At 34.5% G+C, this 15,739-nt stretch overlaps 1 long non-coding RNA gene across 2 annotated transcripts in view; it reads right to left on the bottom strand.

The window, feature by feature from the left end:
- Nucleotides 1-15,739, bottom strand: part of LOC140696851 (uncharacterized) — a 513,284-nt gene that overhangs the window by 495,784 nt on the left and 1,761 nt on the right. The gene's annotated exons all lie outside the window — the stretch shown is intronic.

The following is a 15,739-nucleotide window of genomic DNA, read 5'->3' as shown; positions in this document are numbered from 1 at the left end:
GCAGTAGAGTCATTTCCACATGCAATATTCCTACATCCACAGCCTTCAGGACTATTTATTTATAAATAAGAGAACGGAACAAATATGAGAACATAGTAGTGTGCATGGCAAGGACTGGGAGGGGCAGGGAAGGTGGTATGTGCATCACATAGAGAAGAAGAAAGAAGAGGTGGAGATGGCATGTGCCAGAACAGTCTTGTTCTTTTTTTATATTGTTCATAAAACAATTCTTCAGCCAATCAAATTGTATCATTTCTTAACCTTACCTCATCTCAGGCACATAATGTCTTTTGCAGTACATCTTATACCACTACCTACAATCACATTTGCAATTCACACAAAGCCCATAGAGTAGAGGTGAGCATAACAGAACCAGGCATAGGGCATAGGGGTGACTCTAGATTATGTCAGGCCCAAGGAAAGGGTAGAATAGATATTCATGGCACAGCGTATCTGCATGCCCAGGAGTACAAATGAAAGTACCTAGTAGGGTGCTTAGCAGCCAGGACAGGGCCAAGATGTGCAAAGTGTGTGTTATGGAGGGGCTGGGGTAAGGGGCATTATTATGTGAAGTCAAGGAATTTAAGGAAGCCAATTATCAAATTGACGAGATTCTTCACAATCTCCGAAGTTTGTGATACAGCTTAGTTATATCTATTGGAGCCCTACCTTTTAGAATTTCCTGGGGATGAAGAAATGCACCCTGATGTCATGGTTGTCTTTTAAGAACTGTTTCTCTCCTGTCCCTCTGTCTCCCTTAGCCCCTTTTTCCTTCTTATCTCAACTCTCTGTTTCAAACTTCCCAAGTATCTCGGATCTGATGCCAAGTCTGACTCTCTCCTGACCCTAACTCTGGGCTATTACATGAATCTCTCTAGTTCTTACCCATTTTTGCAGTCACCATATGAAAAATACATTATCTTGCCTGTGGGTCAAACGCTTCTGTGTCTCAAGCTCTCCCGCTCCCTTAGTATTTGGATGCTTCTAAAAGATGAATTGAGTTTGAGAAAAGGAGGAGGTTGCAGCATAAACAATACAGGGCTAGTAAAATAAAGGTGTACTATTATACAGAAAGCCTCAGATCTAGAAGTTTCAGGGAAGAGAAACCAAGCAATAGGGGGGGAAAAAAGGATCCCAAAGCTCTGCCTTTTAATAGATGTGTTTATACAGGCACATAAACACATACCTCAGCTGTATATGATGAATGAAACTGGTCATGAAACTGTTATCCCACAAACCTCATTAGTGGTCATCTAGTCCAAGAATCTAAGTTTTCTAGTCCACACATGGCTTTGAATTCTGCATACCAGAAAAATTAAGAAGGGAGAAAAAGATAAGCCAAACCTAGATCTACTTAGTCTAAACAGTAGCCACTAGCTACATGTAGCTAACATTAGCCACTAATTACTAGTTCATTATTAAATGAATCTATTTCCTTGTTGCACTAGCCACATTTCAAATGCTCAATAGCTATGTGTAGCTAGTGGTCATGTATTGGGTAGCTCAATATAGAACATTTCCAATTACTGCTCACATTATAAAGGTAAATCAAAATCACATTTCTTGCATGAAAATTACACTAGTAACTCTATTTTATATTGAACTCTTCTGTCTCTTATTCCTAGAAGTCAGGAAGCTTAAATTTTAATCGAAAAAAATTACCACATAAAAATAACCCACAGTATATAGCCTCATAGGAAAAGCTCTAGGTGTTTGTTGTTGGCAAGGAAGGACATACAAGAGTCCTCTGGGAAATTCAGAGACAGCTTTACATCTGAGAAAGGACTCAATGTGAGTTTAAAAAAAATTAGTAGTGGTTTAATAAGATGAGAGGAGAGAGCAACACATTCTGAGAAGAGATAGTAACTGATGCTTTACTTAGGGAGCAAATCCTTTGCTACTTATCATAATTCTTCAATGGTTTCAATTTTATAGACTCTCCCTCGTCAAATATATTGTAAAATTGAGAAGGATAAAGATCATTTCTTCTGGCTCTTATGTTTCCTAAAATACAGAATGAATAAAGTAAAAAAAGATTTCTTGATTGATTACTCAATAAAACTTCTCTGAAGTAAAGCCATTTTTAGGACCATAATTTTTCACAATTACCATTTTTCTGCTCTAACATCTTTTTCCATTAAGTCCAGCAGATAAAAAGGAAGTTTCCAAAATTAAAGCTGAGCATTAACACATTTCCAAACTACTCTCAGGAGAATGGCTGATAACCCTTTGCTATTCATTTCCAGCTGTAGAGTAGGGAGCCTCATCTCAAGGCTTATAGTGGTCCTTGCTTTAACTTCTGAAGTTTTAGAAAACAACAAGAAGCATGCAAAAAGAAAAGAGAGAGGAGGGAGCAAAAGAGTGAGAAAGAAGCAATAATTCCAACAGCAGCCAGCAAAGCAAGGAACTTACAGTTTCTATCTCCCAGGTTTCGTGATACAATTAGTCATCTTCTATGCCATTCTTAAAGTCAGAGAAGAAAATATAGATACCCTTTCACCATATTTTTAAAGTTTCTGAAATACTTAATGATGGAATTTTAGAGCTGGAAAAATATACATTATTTGCATGGCATATATTTACTAAGCACTCTCACATATTTGATCTTTATAATGATCTGTTGTATGGATATTTCCAATAGCAGGATTATTTTCATTTATAGATGAGAAAGAGTCTCAAGTTCAAAAGTTAGTAACTTACCCAAAAACCAAAAATCAAGCCTTCTGATTCCAAATCCATTGCTATTTGACTACATCATGCATAATCTAAAATAATTATTCCTATTATAATTTTAAATAAGAAGTTTTTAAATGTATACCTGAAACTCGCACAATGTTATGTGTCAATTACACTTCAATAAAGCTGGAAAAAAGGAATTCCATTTTACTTAGAATATTCTATTCTAAACATGTAAACATCTAACACAAACATAAATTAACTTACCCAAGATTTCATAGCTACTAGTGGCAGAGCCTAAACTTAAATCCACATATTATCACCATAAATTGAGAGGAAGGGAGAAAGGTGGTTGCTGATTAGAATGGGATAGAACCAAAATACAACAAAGTTTTGGTGCCAGTAAAAGATTCACCAAAGTCAGAGGACTATTTATTCATTAAAAGCCATAATAATTGACAGATCAGAAAAATCCCAGCTTGAGACAAAAATTTGGAAGTCATCTAACATTTTAAATCATGAGAAGAAAGGATTTGTTTAAAGGATAACATACAAGGAGATAAAAGAAAGTTAATGAGGAAACCATATATGACCCCAAAAAGACCAAATACCTTGTATTTGCCACCATCCTTATTACATTACTATTATTTTTATATGTTATCTGCCTCTAAAAAGCCTTGTTTCTGTGTACAATAGAAAACAAGGGAGAAAGGAATGTCAAAAGAGCAATGGCTGTCACTTTTCATATGCCACAAAAAGATCAAAAAGAAAAGGACTAAGAAAAAGGCATGGATTTAGGGCTGAGATATTTTTGGTGCCATTAAGGATAGCAGGTGAAATCAAACAGTAAACAGAAAATCAAGATTGCAGAGAGATAACAAATTGTGACCAAGTGGAGAAAGAAAAATCAGAAAGGACAATTTCAATAATATAAGAGAAAAGGTTTGGGAGGAAAATAAGGCAATGTGCTATATGCACAAAATTTGCAGAATGGCAGAAATCTGTAAACAGTTAAGAGACAAACAAAATTTCCAAGCAACTGTAAGAATCTTGTTGAAAATGGGAATCATGAACTTGGACAAAAGCTAGATGGAATTCTTTTGTGACACCACTCAGAAATACTCAGGAACTTAAAAGAATGTTCAAGTAGCATATTTGTTTGGCATAGTAAGCAGAACAGAGTATCAAAAGAGACAGAGATCCTTGGGGTTAGAGGCCACACTGAAATTCTTTAACCAGTTTATACTCTGGGCAATACCACAAGTGAAGCCAAAGACAACCTGACTATGGAGAACACAATACAGATCAGAGATCTTAAAAGTCGGGACAGCAATTGTCAGCTTCTGATAACTACTTTTTCTCCCCATCTTGATTCTCCAAACCGGATTCTCATTAAAAATCAACTTCACTATTACATAATGACTACAGTTAACACAGATATGTGGTACACAGGAAAGTTGTTAAGGGAATAGATCCTAAGGGTTCTCATCACAAGGAGAATATTTTTCTTTTCTTTTTATTGTATCTACATGAGATGATGGATGTTCACTAATTGAGGTAATTGAGGCAATCATTTCACAGTATATGTAAATCAAACCACCATGATGTACACTTTAAACTTATACAGTGGTATACATCAATTATTTCTCAATAAAACTAGAAAAAAAAACAACCTCATTTTCTCCACCACCACAACCTACCTAATCTATCAAAAGACCTCAGATGCAGCATGATCATGGAATCAGAGACGTTCTATAAACTAAAATTTCTCTTGCATACAAGCACTGCTCACATCCAACTACCTACTTTCCCTAGGACAAGAAGCTATTTAAAATATTGCCACTTTGAAAGAGGTGACTAATGAGCTTTAGTAGAAGGTGGTGACTGAGTGATGCATCAGAGTGCTGGGATGCTCAGACTGAGGTCATCAGGCCAAGGGAATTGTCTTATAGGATTATGAGGGAGGAAGAAAAGAAGTGTATGATTTTCTTACAAAAAATAAAGATTTACCATTTTGATTTTTACATACTTTTTAATCTTTATTTTATTACATGACCCAGGGGAATTTCTAACAAAAGGAAAAATATATTTTCAAATTTTTAAATGGAGAAAAATCCAATACTTCCCTGCAAAAACAGGTGCAGAACTTAGAGATCTTGACACACTTTGTCAACTAAGTCTCTCTTTGGGTTCAAAAGTCCAAAAGCAATTCAGAGCAGCAAGAATGAGTAAATATGAAAGACAAAGAATAATAGAAAAGGATGTGAACACCTGGAGTAGAAATAGAGTAGAAGAGAGACAGGGTGGAAACAGAGATGGAGAGGAAGAGATGTCTGTTCATACCCTTTGCTTCCTGGAGAAACAATAGGAAACCAACCACAAGAATCATTAGAGCACAGCAAATCTGAAAAATACAGGATAATTCACCAAAAGACTGTTAATACAAGGACACACAATTAAGTGCATTAAGATTATTTAACCCAAAATAAGGCCCAAAGTGGGAGAGGGATAAATTAGGAGTTTGGAATTAGCAGGCACCAACTACTATATATAAGACAGGTAAATAACAAGATCCTACTGCATAGCACAGGGAACTATATTCAATAGCTTATAATAACCCACAATGAAAAAGAATATAAAAAAGAATATGTATGTATGTGTAATTCAATCCCTATGATGTATACCAGAAACTAACACAGCACTGTAAATCAACTGTACTTCAATAAAAAATAAGGCTCAACATACAATTTTACTGGATTTAAAATAACTCAAATATGAAAAACATTAAAATAAAATATTTTAAATAATGGAGTATTAATAATTACAGACACATACCTTTTTCTGCTCTAGTAATTTAAAATAGTAGAACCAGTAGAAAACAAAAAAATAGAATGAATTGATAATTCATAAAGAAAATTGAAGGTCCATAAATAAATAAAACATACAAAACTCAGAGGCAAATGTTGAAGATACATAAAACGGAGATAACATTATATAAGAGCAAAAGGTACACAAGGATTATCCAGGAGAATGTACTTAATTCATCTCACTTTTAAGCACTGATTAAAGGGTATAGACTTAGTGAAGTTCCCTTTTGACTCATAGCTTTTTGCTCAGTAGAGATGCACATAATTTCTGTCCTGTGGAACAGGTAACCTCAGATATTAATGGCCTGTTGAACATTAACCAGTTACATCTAATATCACAACCATGCTAAAACTTCTTTGCAAAAGTGCCCATAAGTACTGTACCTTTTTTCCAGCTTTATTGAGATATTATTGATATACAATGTTGTGTAAGCTAAACTGCACAATGTGATGATTTAAAACACATAATATTGTGAAATGATTACCACAATAAAGTTATTTAAAAACATCACTTCAAATAATTACCACTTTTATTATGTGGTAATAATGTGTAAGATTAACTTTCTTAACAGCCTTCTATACACTGTACTGACTGTGGTCACTATGGTGTACATTAGATCCCCAGGACATATTCATCTCACAGTTAGAAGTCTGTTTCCTTTGAAGAACACCTCCTTACTTCCCCTACTCCCCTAGCCCGTGGCAACCACTATTTTACCCTCTGTTTCTGTGAGTTTGGTGTTTTTAGATTCCATATATAAAGAAAAACATACAGTCTTTGTCATTCTCTATCTGACCTTTCACTTAGCATCATGCCCTCAAGATCCGTCCATACTGTTGCAAAAGGCCGACTTTCCTTCTTTTTATATCTAAAAAACATTCCATTAAATAGATGATAGACATAGACAGACAGACAAACAGATGACATGTAATCTCACAGCTTCTTTATCCACTGATCAATTGATGGACACTAAATTATTTCCATGTCTCAGCTATTGTGAATAATGTTGCAATGAACATAGGCAAGAAGATAGCTCTTCATCATAGTGATTTCATTTCCTTCAAGTATATGCCCAGAGTGGGAATGTTGAATCATATGGTAGTTCTATTTTTAATTCTTTGAGGAACTTCCAGACTGTTTTCCATTGTGGCTGTACCAACTTACATTCCCACTAACAGTGCACAAGAGTTCCCTTTTTTCCATATCCTCGCCAACATGTGTTACCTGTTGTCTTTCTGATAACAGCCATTCTAACAGATGTGAGCCAATATCCGGCTGTGGTTTTGATTTGCATTTCCCTGATGATTAGTAATGTTGAACATGTTTTCACATACTTGTTGGCCATTTGTATGTTTTCTTTGGAGAAATGTCTATTAAAATCTTCTTCCCACTTTTTGATTGGGTTGTTTGTTTTGATATTGAGTTATATGAGTTCTTTATATACTTTGGATATTAACTCTTTACCAGATAGATGGTTTGCATATATTTTCTCTCATTCTGTAAGTTCTGTCTTTTCATTTTCGTTGGGTTTTTCTTTTGCTGTGCAGAAGCTTCTTAGATTGAGATAGTACCACTTGTTTCTTTTTGTCTTGGTTGTTGTAGGTTTGGTGCCATATCAAAATATTGTTGCCAAGACCAATGGTAAGGAGCTTTTTACCTACATTTTCTTCTAGTTGTTTTACATCTTGGGGGTCTTACATACAATTTTTAAGCCTATTTTGAGTTCATTTTTTGATGGTGTAATTTAGGGGTCCAATTTCATTCTTTTGCATGTGAATATCCAGTTTCCCCAACACCATTTATTAAAGAGACTATCTTTTCCCATTAAGTATTCTTGGCTCCCTTGGTAGATATTAGTTGACTATATATGCATGGGTTTATTTCTGGGCTCTTGATTTTGTTCCATCAATCTATGTGTCTGCTTTTATGCCAGGACCATATTATTTTGATTACTATAGATTTGTAATAAAAACTGAAATCAGGAAAGGTGATGTCTTCAGCTTTGTTCTTCTTTCTCAGGATTATTTTTGCTATGTAGGGCCTTTTGTGATCCCATATGAATTTTAGGATTGTTTTTTCTAGTTCTGTGGAAAAAAATACAGTCAAAATTTTGATAGAGATTGTATTGAATCTGTAGATAGATTCAGTATATAGATGGACATTTTTAAAATACCACTTCTCACAATGAACACAGGATATTGTTCCATTTATTTATGTCCATCATTTTCTTTTATCAAAATCTTGTAATTTTTAGTATACATATATTTCACCTTCTTAGTTAAATTTATCCATATTTTTGATGCTATTTTAAATGAGATTATTTTATTTCTTTTTCAGATAGTTCATTACAAGTGTAAGAAACACAAGTGATTTTTGTAGGTCAATTTTGTATCCTGCAACTTCACTGAATTTTTTTAACAATTCACACAGTTTTTTGGTGAAATCTCTGGGATTTTCTATATGTAAAGAGGGACAATTTAATTCTTTCTGCAAAGAGACATTCACTTCTTTCTGATTTGGATATGTTTTATTTCTTTTTCTAGCCCAACTGCTGTAGAACTTCCAATATTATGTTGAATAGAAGTGGCAAAAGTGGTCACCCTACTCTTATTCCTGATCTAAGAGGAAAAGCTTTCAAACTTTCATCATTATATGCTCTTTACTGTGTGTCTGTCATTTATGACCTTTATTCTTTCTACACCTAATTTGTTGACAGCTTCTATCATGAGATGTTAAACTCTGTCAAATGGTTTTTCTGTATTTATTGAGATAATATAATTTTTATTTTTCATTCTACTAATGTGGTATATTACATTTATTGATTTATGTATATATCAATCATCACATTTTATACTTTAAATTCATATATGTAACAATAATATAGCAATAAAGATGGAAGATATATATAATCCATTTCCTTAATTTTATCCGTCTTTACTGATGGTTGTTGGGAAAAAAAAGCAAGACTTATAAATGTAATCATTTAAGCAGTTATACTTAGAAACCATGTCACAGAGAATTGCAGTTGCTCACTTAAGTTATAATAAAGTATGTTTGTAATTAAAGGTAAGATTTGTTCACTAAAGCTATAAACTACTCATTACTCCTGTGATAATTAAACCCATAACCATTAAGTTTTCTAGGTTTTCTTGCTAGCTAGAAAACTTCAGCCCCTAAGTCACTATTCTCTATGCAGTTCTACAAAGTAAAATCAATTCAAACACCAAAAAGTCCTTTTTTTTTCCAGAATATGGGGTCTGCAATTCAGATAGCAACTTCCACAATAGAACAAAAAAAACAGACTATTATAGCACTGAATCACAAGTGCATCAAAAACTTAGAATTTGAACCCTTTCATCAGGTTTTCAGTGAAAGCTGCCTGCCTCTGCAGCCAATCTGTAATTTGAGATGCAGTCAATTTGTTTTGTTTTGCTCTGAGTTTTTTTCCTGTAAGTTTGCTGGAAGCACTAATGAGATAAGGAAGAGGAAATTCATGAAATTACTGGGTAAGGATCCAAGGGGATACAATGCTGTGAAAAATGGTACCTTTGTACTCATGAACCTTTATCAGACTGTATCTAAAAGTAGTTTTAGGAATTAAGACAAAAACAGGAGAAATAAATTCTGAAGAGTAATACATTCTTAGGCGCAAAGCCAAATCACAATGACCATGTGATTAATCATGAAAAAAATCACAGGAATGTTGAAAATGCACAAGCTAAGTGAACAAACATTCTATAAGCCATGCCTCAACTTAAAAAGAAAATTAAAACCCAACTAAAATTTGAGGGAGTCACTAGTGTAGGGGTCTTAAATAAAGCACGTGCCTTCACATGTAACTTGTCTAAATCTCCATATCATTGGTGTGGTAAAATAAAAATTAAGAGATGGGGGAAAAGAGTATTTATTGGAAACACTGCTTTAAATCCAACCCAGCAACAGACTGAAAAATCAAAAACTGGCAGTTCTGAGGAAAAGTGGAGAAAAGTAGAGAAAAAAAAAAAAAGAATGAGTCTGTTAAAGGCAAAAGTCCATGATCTGATTCCGTCCCATACTGCGAAAACAGTCTTTGAACTTTGCTGGTTGGTTGGCAATATCCAGGTAGACGGGTTAGGTAAGCATTAACCCATTGGGCTAGCTCTTAGCGGTCTACTGCAGGTAAGGGTCAGAGACCAGGTTGTGTCACTCATTTAGGTCTGCACAGGTATCTGCAGAGCTAGTTGGCCAGGATATAGAGGTAAAAGAGTAGTATTTAAAAGGCTAAAATCATCACAACAAAAAAGAATACGACAATGAATATATGTATGTTCACGTATAATTGAAAAATTGTGCTCTACACTGGAAATTAACACAACATTGTAAACTGACTACAACTCAATAAAAAAAATGTTAAAAAAAAGTATAAATAAATAAATAAATAGAAGGCTAAAATCATGACATTCATACAAAGTCATTTAATGAGGGACCAAGTAACATATTAAAACCAGTTCAAATGGGAATCTGACTTATAGGAACTTATATTCTAACTAAACAAAAACTTTCTTTGCATTGCCATGAACAGAAATTATTCCCATCACTTAAACAGGACATGTGTGCATTACCATCAGCTTTCTACAAGTTAAATTCTGTCTCTATAGGATTGTAAAACACCACAGTCAAAGACAAAGGCCCACATTCCTATAGAACTATATAGTTCCAAAGGATTCACTAGATAATATCCAGTATTCCATTGAAAGGGCACCCAGTAATATCTTTGCCCATTTCGAAGTCATTCTCAATTTTTCCTAACAGGAAATATTTCCCTGTTATCCAGACCAAGACCTGATTTGTTTGAGGTTAAAAAAAAAAAAAAAAGCCAGTCTTTCCTCCAGTGCAATAAAATAATGTTCATAGGAGAAGACAAATTCTCCTCTGGGGCAGGCGCTGGCTAAATCTAACTGCCTCACTGCAGAGAAACAAGTCTGTAAAAATATTAAAAGTTCTCTCCCAAAGTTATTTGCTTTGAGTGTGTTCTTCATGAAATAGTTATGAATACTCAGTTGAGTCCTGAGGCTGACCCAGTATGAAACAAGTTTCTCTTCTTGATCCTGGTATAATAAACAGAAATGCTGTCAAGGTATTTTACAGTGCCTTCACCTCAACCAATCTTTCTGAATAAGCAGAAGTTAATTTTGAAGGGGGACTGGGCAGGCAGTCTAGGAAGAGCTATCCCTTTAAAGAATTTGTCAAGTGACAAAATCTTGAAAAGGAGAATAATTTTGCTCCAGACAGGGCTATAGTTATTCATAAAACAATGTACTTACATAAAATTGCCAGCTTATCAAGAAAAAAATCACATTTAAAGTCCTTGTACTCTGTGTTTATGATCTATCAAAAAAAAACTGCAGAACAAATGATAAAAATGTGATGTGGGAAGAGAAAAGTTTATTTTTTCCTTATCTTTCTCTTGCTAGGAAGAACAACAATTATTTTTGGAGCTTGGTGTAGTTATAGGAATAATCACTTATAATCACAATTTTACCCCTTTTCCTTTCCTGTGAGCCTGGCAAATCACAGGTAATGAGTATCTTACTTGAGGGTTATTTCTTCCCATTCATAATTAGTGATCTATAGAAAATTAAGACACAGTAGAGGTGCAGCCACTGTGTATGACTCATGCAGATAAAACACAGAAATAAGCTAAAAAGCCAGATAATACAGACAGATCTGTATTTAAATACACTGAAAATATGGAAAGTAATTGACATGAGAGAGAACAAGAAGGAAAAATTATGTGAATCACAGGATGCTCTATGGTTGTAGACAAAGATGGTTGTTCCAGTTCTCAGTCTTGCAAAACTCATGACTGTGCTCTGGTCAAATCAGAGGGTGAGGGAAAAAAAAAGGAGCCTCACTCCTGACCTACATCATTGTCAGGATCTGTAGATGGCATCACTGTCACAAAAACAACAGCCCTGAGTCCAATTATGGACTGAGCTTCATGCTCCTTTTGTCAAATGATGAGTTGTTGGATCATGTGACATGACAGAGATTATACAGCAGCATTTAAAACTTTGGACATTACTTGCACTCAGAAGGAACAGAAATTCAGGGGTAGGATAATGATTAAATATTGAAGATTGCTTCAGAGACATAATTTAAAATTTCCAAACTCAGGCTAAAGTGATGTTTCCCTGCATCTATTTGCCTACCTTGGTAAACCATCTTCTTCAGTTTACAAATTAATTATTTCATCTGGCTCATACATTTATCCTAGTATAACAGAAAGCATTAGCATTAGCACAGGCATAACTTACTTGGCTAGCTAACAGAAAGTCTAAAGCTATTTAGTTGTCCATTATCACATAGGCTAAAATGTTCATACGTGCCTATTGTGCCTCAAGAGTTGTCAGAGTCATTTATAACTTGGGCTAATGCTAAATACTAATTTCTGACCATGCTTTCCAACTAATTCCCCTCTAAGAATCTCCACTTGGATGGCACCAGAAAAAGTGAATCTGTGATTCCTCTGGGAAATTCTCCAGGTTTTTAGGTCATGCAAAGGTTTCTTGGGAAGATGAGGAAAAAATGTTCATCTCTATTGATGATAATACTGAGTGTATTACATGAGTTCCTTGTAGTATTTGGCCATACCTGCTTGCAACAGAGTGGAGTCTCTGATGAGACGATATTCTTGGATGCTCAGATTAGTCTGTTACTAACCCACAAGGAGAGAGACTATGAACTCAGAAGGTCAAATATTTCTGAAAGTTTGACTAATTTTAACTTGAGAATTCCATTTGTCTTTGCAACTAGTCCAGAAAATGAGGAATGGTATGTATAGATAGTGGAGTTGCTGTGTGAGTGATAATACCTTGCAGAACTCCTTAATGAGAGCCTTGTAATTCCAAGTGGGAAACACAAAACTGAAGAAATTTTTGCCAGTATCAGAGCCATCTCTTTAGTAGAGAAAGACTCTGACCATTGTGAAAACAAGTATTTTTTTAAAAAATTCATATTTCATTGCAGGAAGTAATAGTAGGACATCAATTTGGAAGTATTCAAATGGGTTCACACATTTTGGGGAGACTGTGGGTCCACATGTGCCCAATCTTTAGGGTTTTGTCAGGATTATTTTGTTTGAAAATGAGGCAAGTTGTTACAGGATTTCTAAGTGATTTTTCTAAAACTTCCCTGGCAGTATTGATTTAGAATAGTGGTAAGTTTGTCCTTATAATCATGAATGAGCTCACATAGAATCAAAACAAGTTTCTACTTGAAACCATCTGGGGCTAGAAGATGGATAGCCTGGGAATGCCAGATAGGATATCCTCACGTAATTTATATCCATACCGTTCCAATATCCTTTCTTTGATGTTAGAAACTAATTTTGGCATTCCATACTAAACTCTTTGAACTTCTCCAAAGTCCTATGGCGGGATGGGGGTATCACAGAAGCAAGCACTTTTGTCAGGGCTTGATACTATTGCTCCTTGCAATGGGGCATTCTCACACAAAAACTTCAGTGTTCGTGCCATCTCCAATCTCCTAGCTTAGAAAAAAAGACAAATATAATTCCCAAATTTAAATTATTCAAACTTTCAGAAAATTTTGAATTTCTTCAGCTCCTAATCTCCCTCCTTATAGCTAATTAAAACGTTTTGTTATTTAAATATGCTCTCAGAATTTCACCTGATGTGGAGACATTTAAGAAGAGAATTTGCAAATCCTTGATCAAATGGATAAGGCAGGGTTTTAAAAATGTTAGCTCATACCAGCTTAAAGCATAATAACTCATACTTCCAAGCTACAAATAGTAAGTTTAATTAAATGACTACTAAGGGATAAAAATATAGGTACCTTGGCTATATGCAGATCTAGAGATTTTCACAACATTCTTCTGTGAATTCTCATTAATGAGCTCTTCCCCTTAGCTATATCTCTGATTCTGGAAGCTGTTAATCTATCTGTTGGCACCATATAAATAGATCAAAGAGCAAAAGATCAACTTTCCCTTTACTCCAGCTGTTGCTAAATTCACATGAAGGAAGTCTTTTCTTCATTTCATCGTCTATCTCCCCTCCACTAACTTACAGTGAAAACAGACTATCTTTCCTTCTCCAAAGACCCAGTTCCCTTGGACTATAAACTTCCAAAGTCAAGGGCAGTTTATAATAATTATATACCATCTATCCATAACTCCTGGAACACTACTGTGTATATAATAGACAATCAGTTATCATTAGGAGACACACAGATCACACATACAAAATCTCCCATAGTTGCCCATGTAAATATTTGACTACTTTTAAAAAATGCTGAGGATTTTAACTCTCTTCTGTGTGACTGGCTTTCAGTGCTTGCCTCTAAGTCAGCCTGCAGGGCATTCTTGGTGACAACTCCAGCTGGTCTCACTCATTTTCGACAACAAATACCCAAAGCTAAAACTGGAGTCAATAGGTCAAAAGTATATTTTATCAAGAATTATTTAGAGAATTAAGGATTTCTATTGTAATCTGCATTTTTACAGGGTTCAGCAACTGCATGTGAAAGCATCCTAGTATCCCCAGTGGTACCAAATGCAAAGGTCAACTCAAAAGCATTCATCGAATAAAGGATCTGTGGACCATTAAGTTTTCCTATCAAAAGAGGATGATAAGATATATAATGAGCTCTAGGCTTACCAAAGATACACTAGGAGAAAGCAATGCAATTTTTGAGACTAAAACTTATGACTGTTAGAATTATTTTAGACACCGATTATAAGACAAGTTAATTACACAGGTGATTATGATTTACATAGTCTGGCAAAATGTCTTTGTCAAGGTTCAACATCAAAAATCTGTGAAAAACACCATGGTTTAAGAGATTTTTTTTTTCATATACTTGACTATTTTAGTAGCTTCTTTAATTATTACAATATTTTTGTTATAAAAAGCATACAACTTGCAGACAAGTGCAAGAGGATAGTAAAAAAAAAACCTAAATCCCATCCCCAGGAAGAAATATGACTACTAACATTTTGGCTTATATGCATACAGTATTTCAAAAACAGAGCAAGTTTTAAATGTTGTTTTGTTACTACTTTTTTCAATTATTAATCTATCTTGAGCAATTTTCCATATTATTAAATATTCACTGTATAATAGCTGAGCAGTATATATATAATTACACTTAATTATATAATTTATTTAATTTAGAATTGTTTTACCACCAGCAAGGAACTGACATAAAAATAGGGGAAACATAATATAGACAAATTGGCCCTAAATGAAGAGAGGTAAGCTAGGATTCTTCAGGCATCAATATTAAATCAGTTTTACAAGGAAAATAAGATGATTAAAAATCCAGCCTCTCGAAGCACAATGCCTTGATTTAAGCTCAAATCTACCATTTATCAACATTAGACAAGTCATTTAATCTCTATGCATTTATCTTCCAGTCTGCAAATTGGGATGATAATAGTATCTATCTCAAGGATTGCTATGAGGATTAAATGAGTTAATACAGGTAAAGCTAACAGCAATCCCTGACACATAGTATGTACTCTATAATATTTGCCATTATTATTTTTACCAATGAACTGAAGAAGGAAGTAAACTATTAAATCTTTAATTTGGCAGGTGATATAAAGCAATGAAAGTACATACCACAGTACTATGAAAGACAAGATAATGGAGATATATCGCAAGATATTTGTGTGTGTGTGTGTGTGTGTGTATGAACGAGAGAGAGACAGAAAGAGAGAGGGACGGGGAGAAAGCACAAAGGGAAGGTAAGTTAATGTGTATTTCAAGATTAAAAAAATTATTTTTAAGCTCATAGACTCCAAGCAAATGATTATATTCCAGGAAAAGAATCTAGGCTAATTTTTAAATTGAAGCCCCTTCAAACATCACCTCACTTAGTCATAACCATAAACCTGTGAGTTCTGTTGGAGCCTTTGAAGAAACTATAATTCAGAAAGGTTAAGTAATTTAGGAAAGATAAAACAACAAGTGAGTCGGTGCTGTTGGGATTATAATCTCTGAACTGTAACTGCAATGTTATACTGCCTTTCATTTTAGATTCTTTTTTTTTTTTCATTTTAGATTCTTGTTTCAAGATAAAGACTGATAGTTGAGGAAATAGCCAAATCTATGTTGGGCACCCCAAATATGGCCTGCCTCTTGTTTTTGCAAACAATTATTGGAACTCAGCAATGCCTATTCATTTA

Source organism: Vicugna pacos, chromosome 6 (genome assembly GCF_048564905.1).
Source record: "Vicugna pacos chromosome 6, VicPac4, whole genome shotgun sequence".
NCBI classification, from domain to species: domain Eukaryota; kingdom Metazoa; phylum Chordata; class Mammalia; order Artiodactyla; family Camelidae; genus Vicugna; species Vicugna pacos.
Note: the sequence above shows the minus strand (reverse complement) of the source record. Positions and strands in the feature narration are given on the sequence as shown.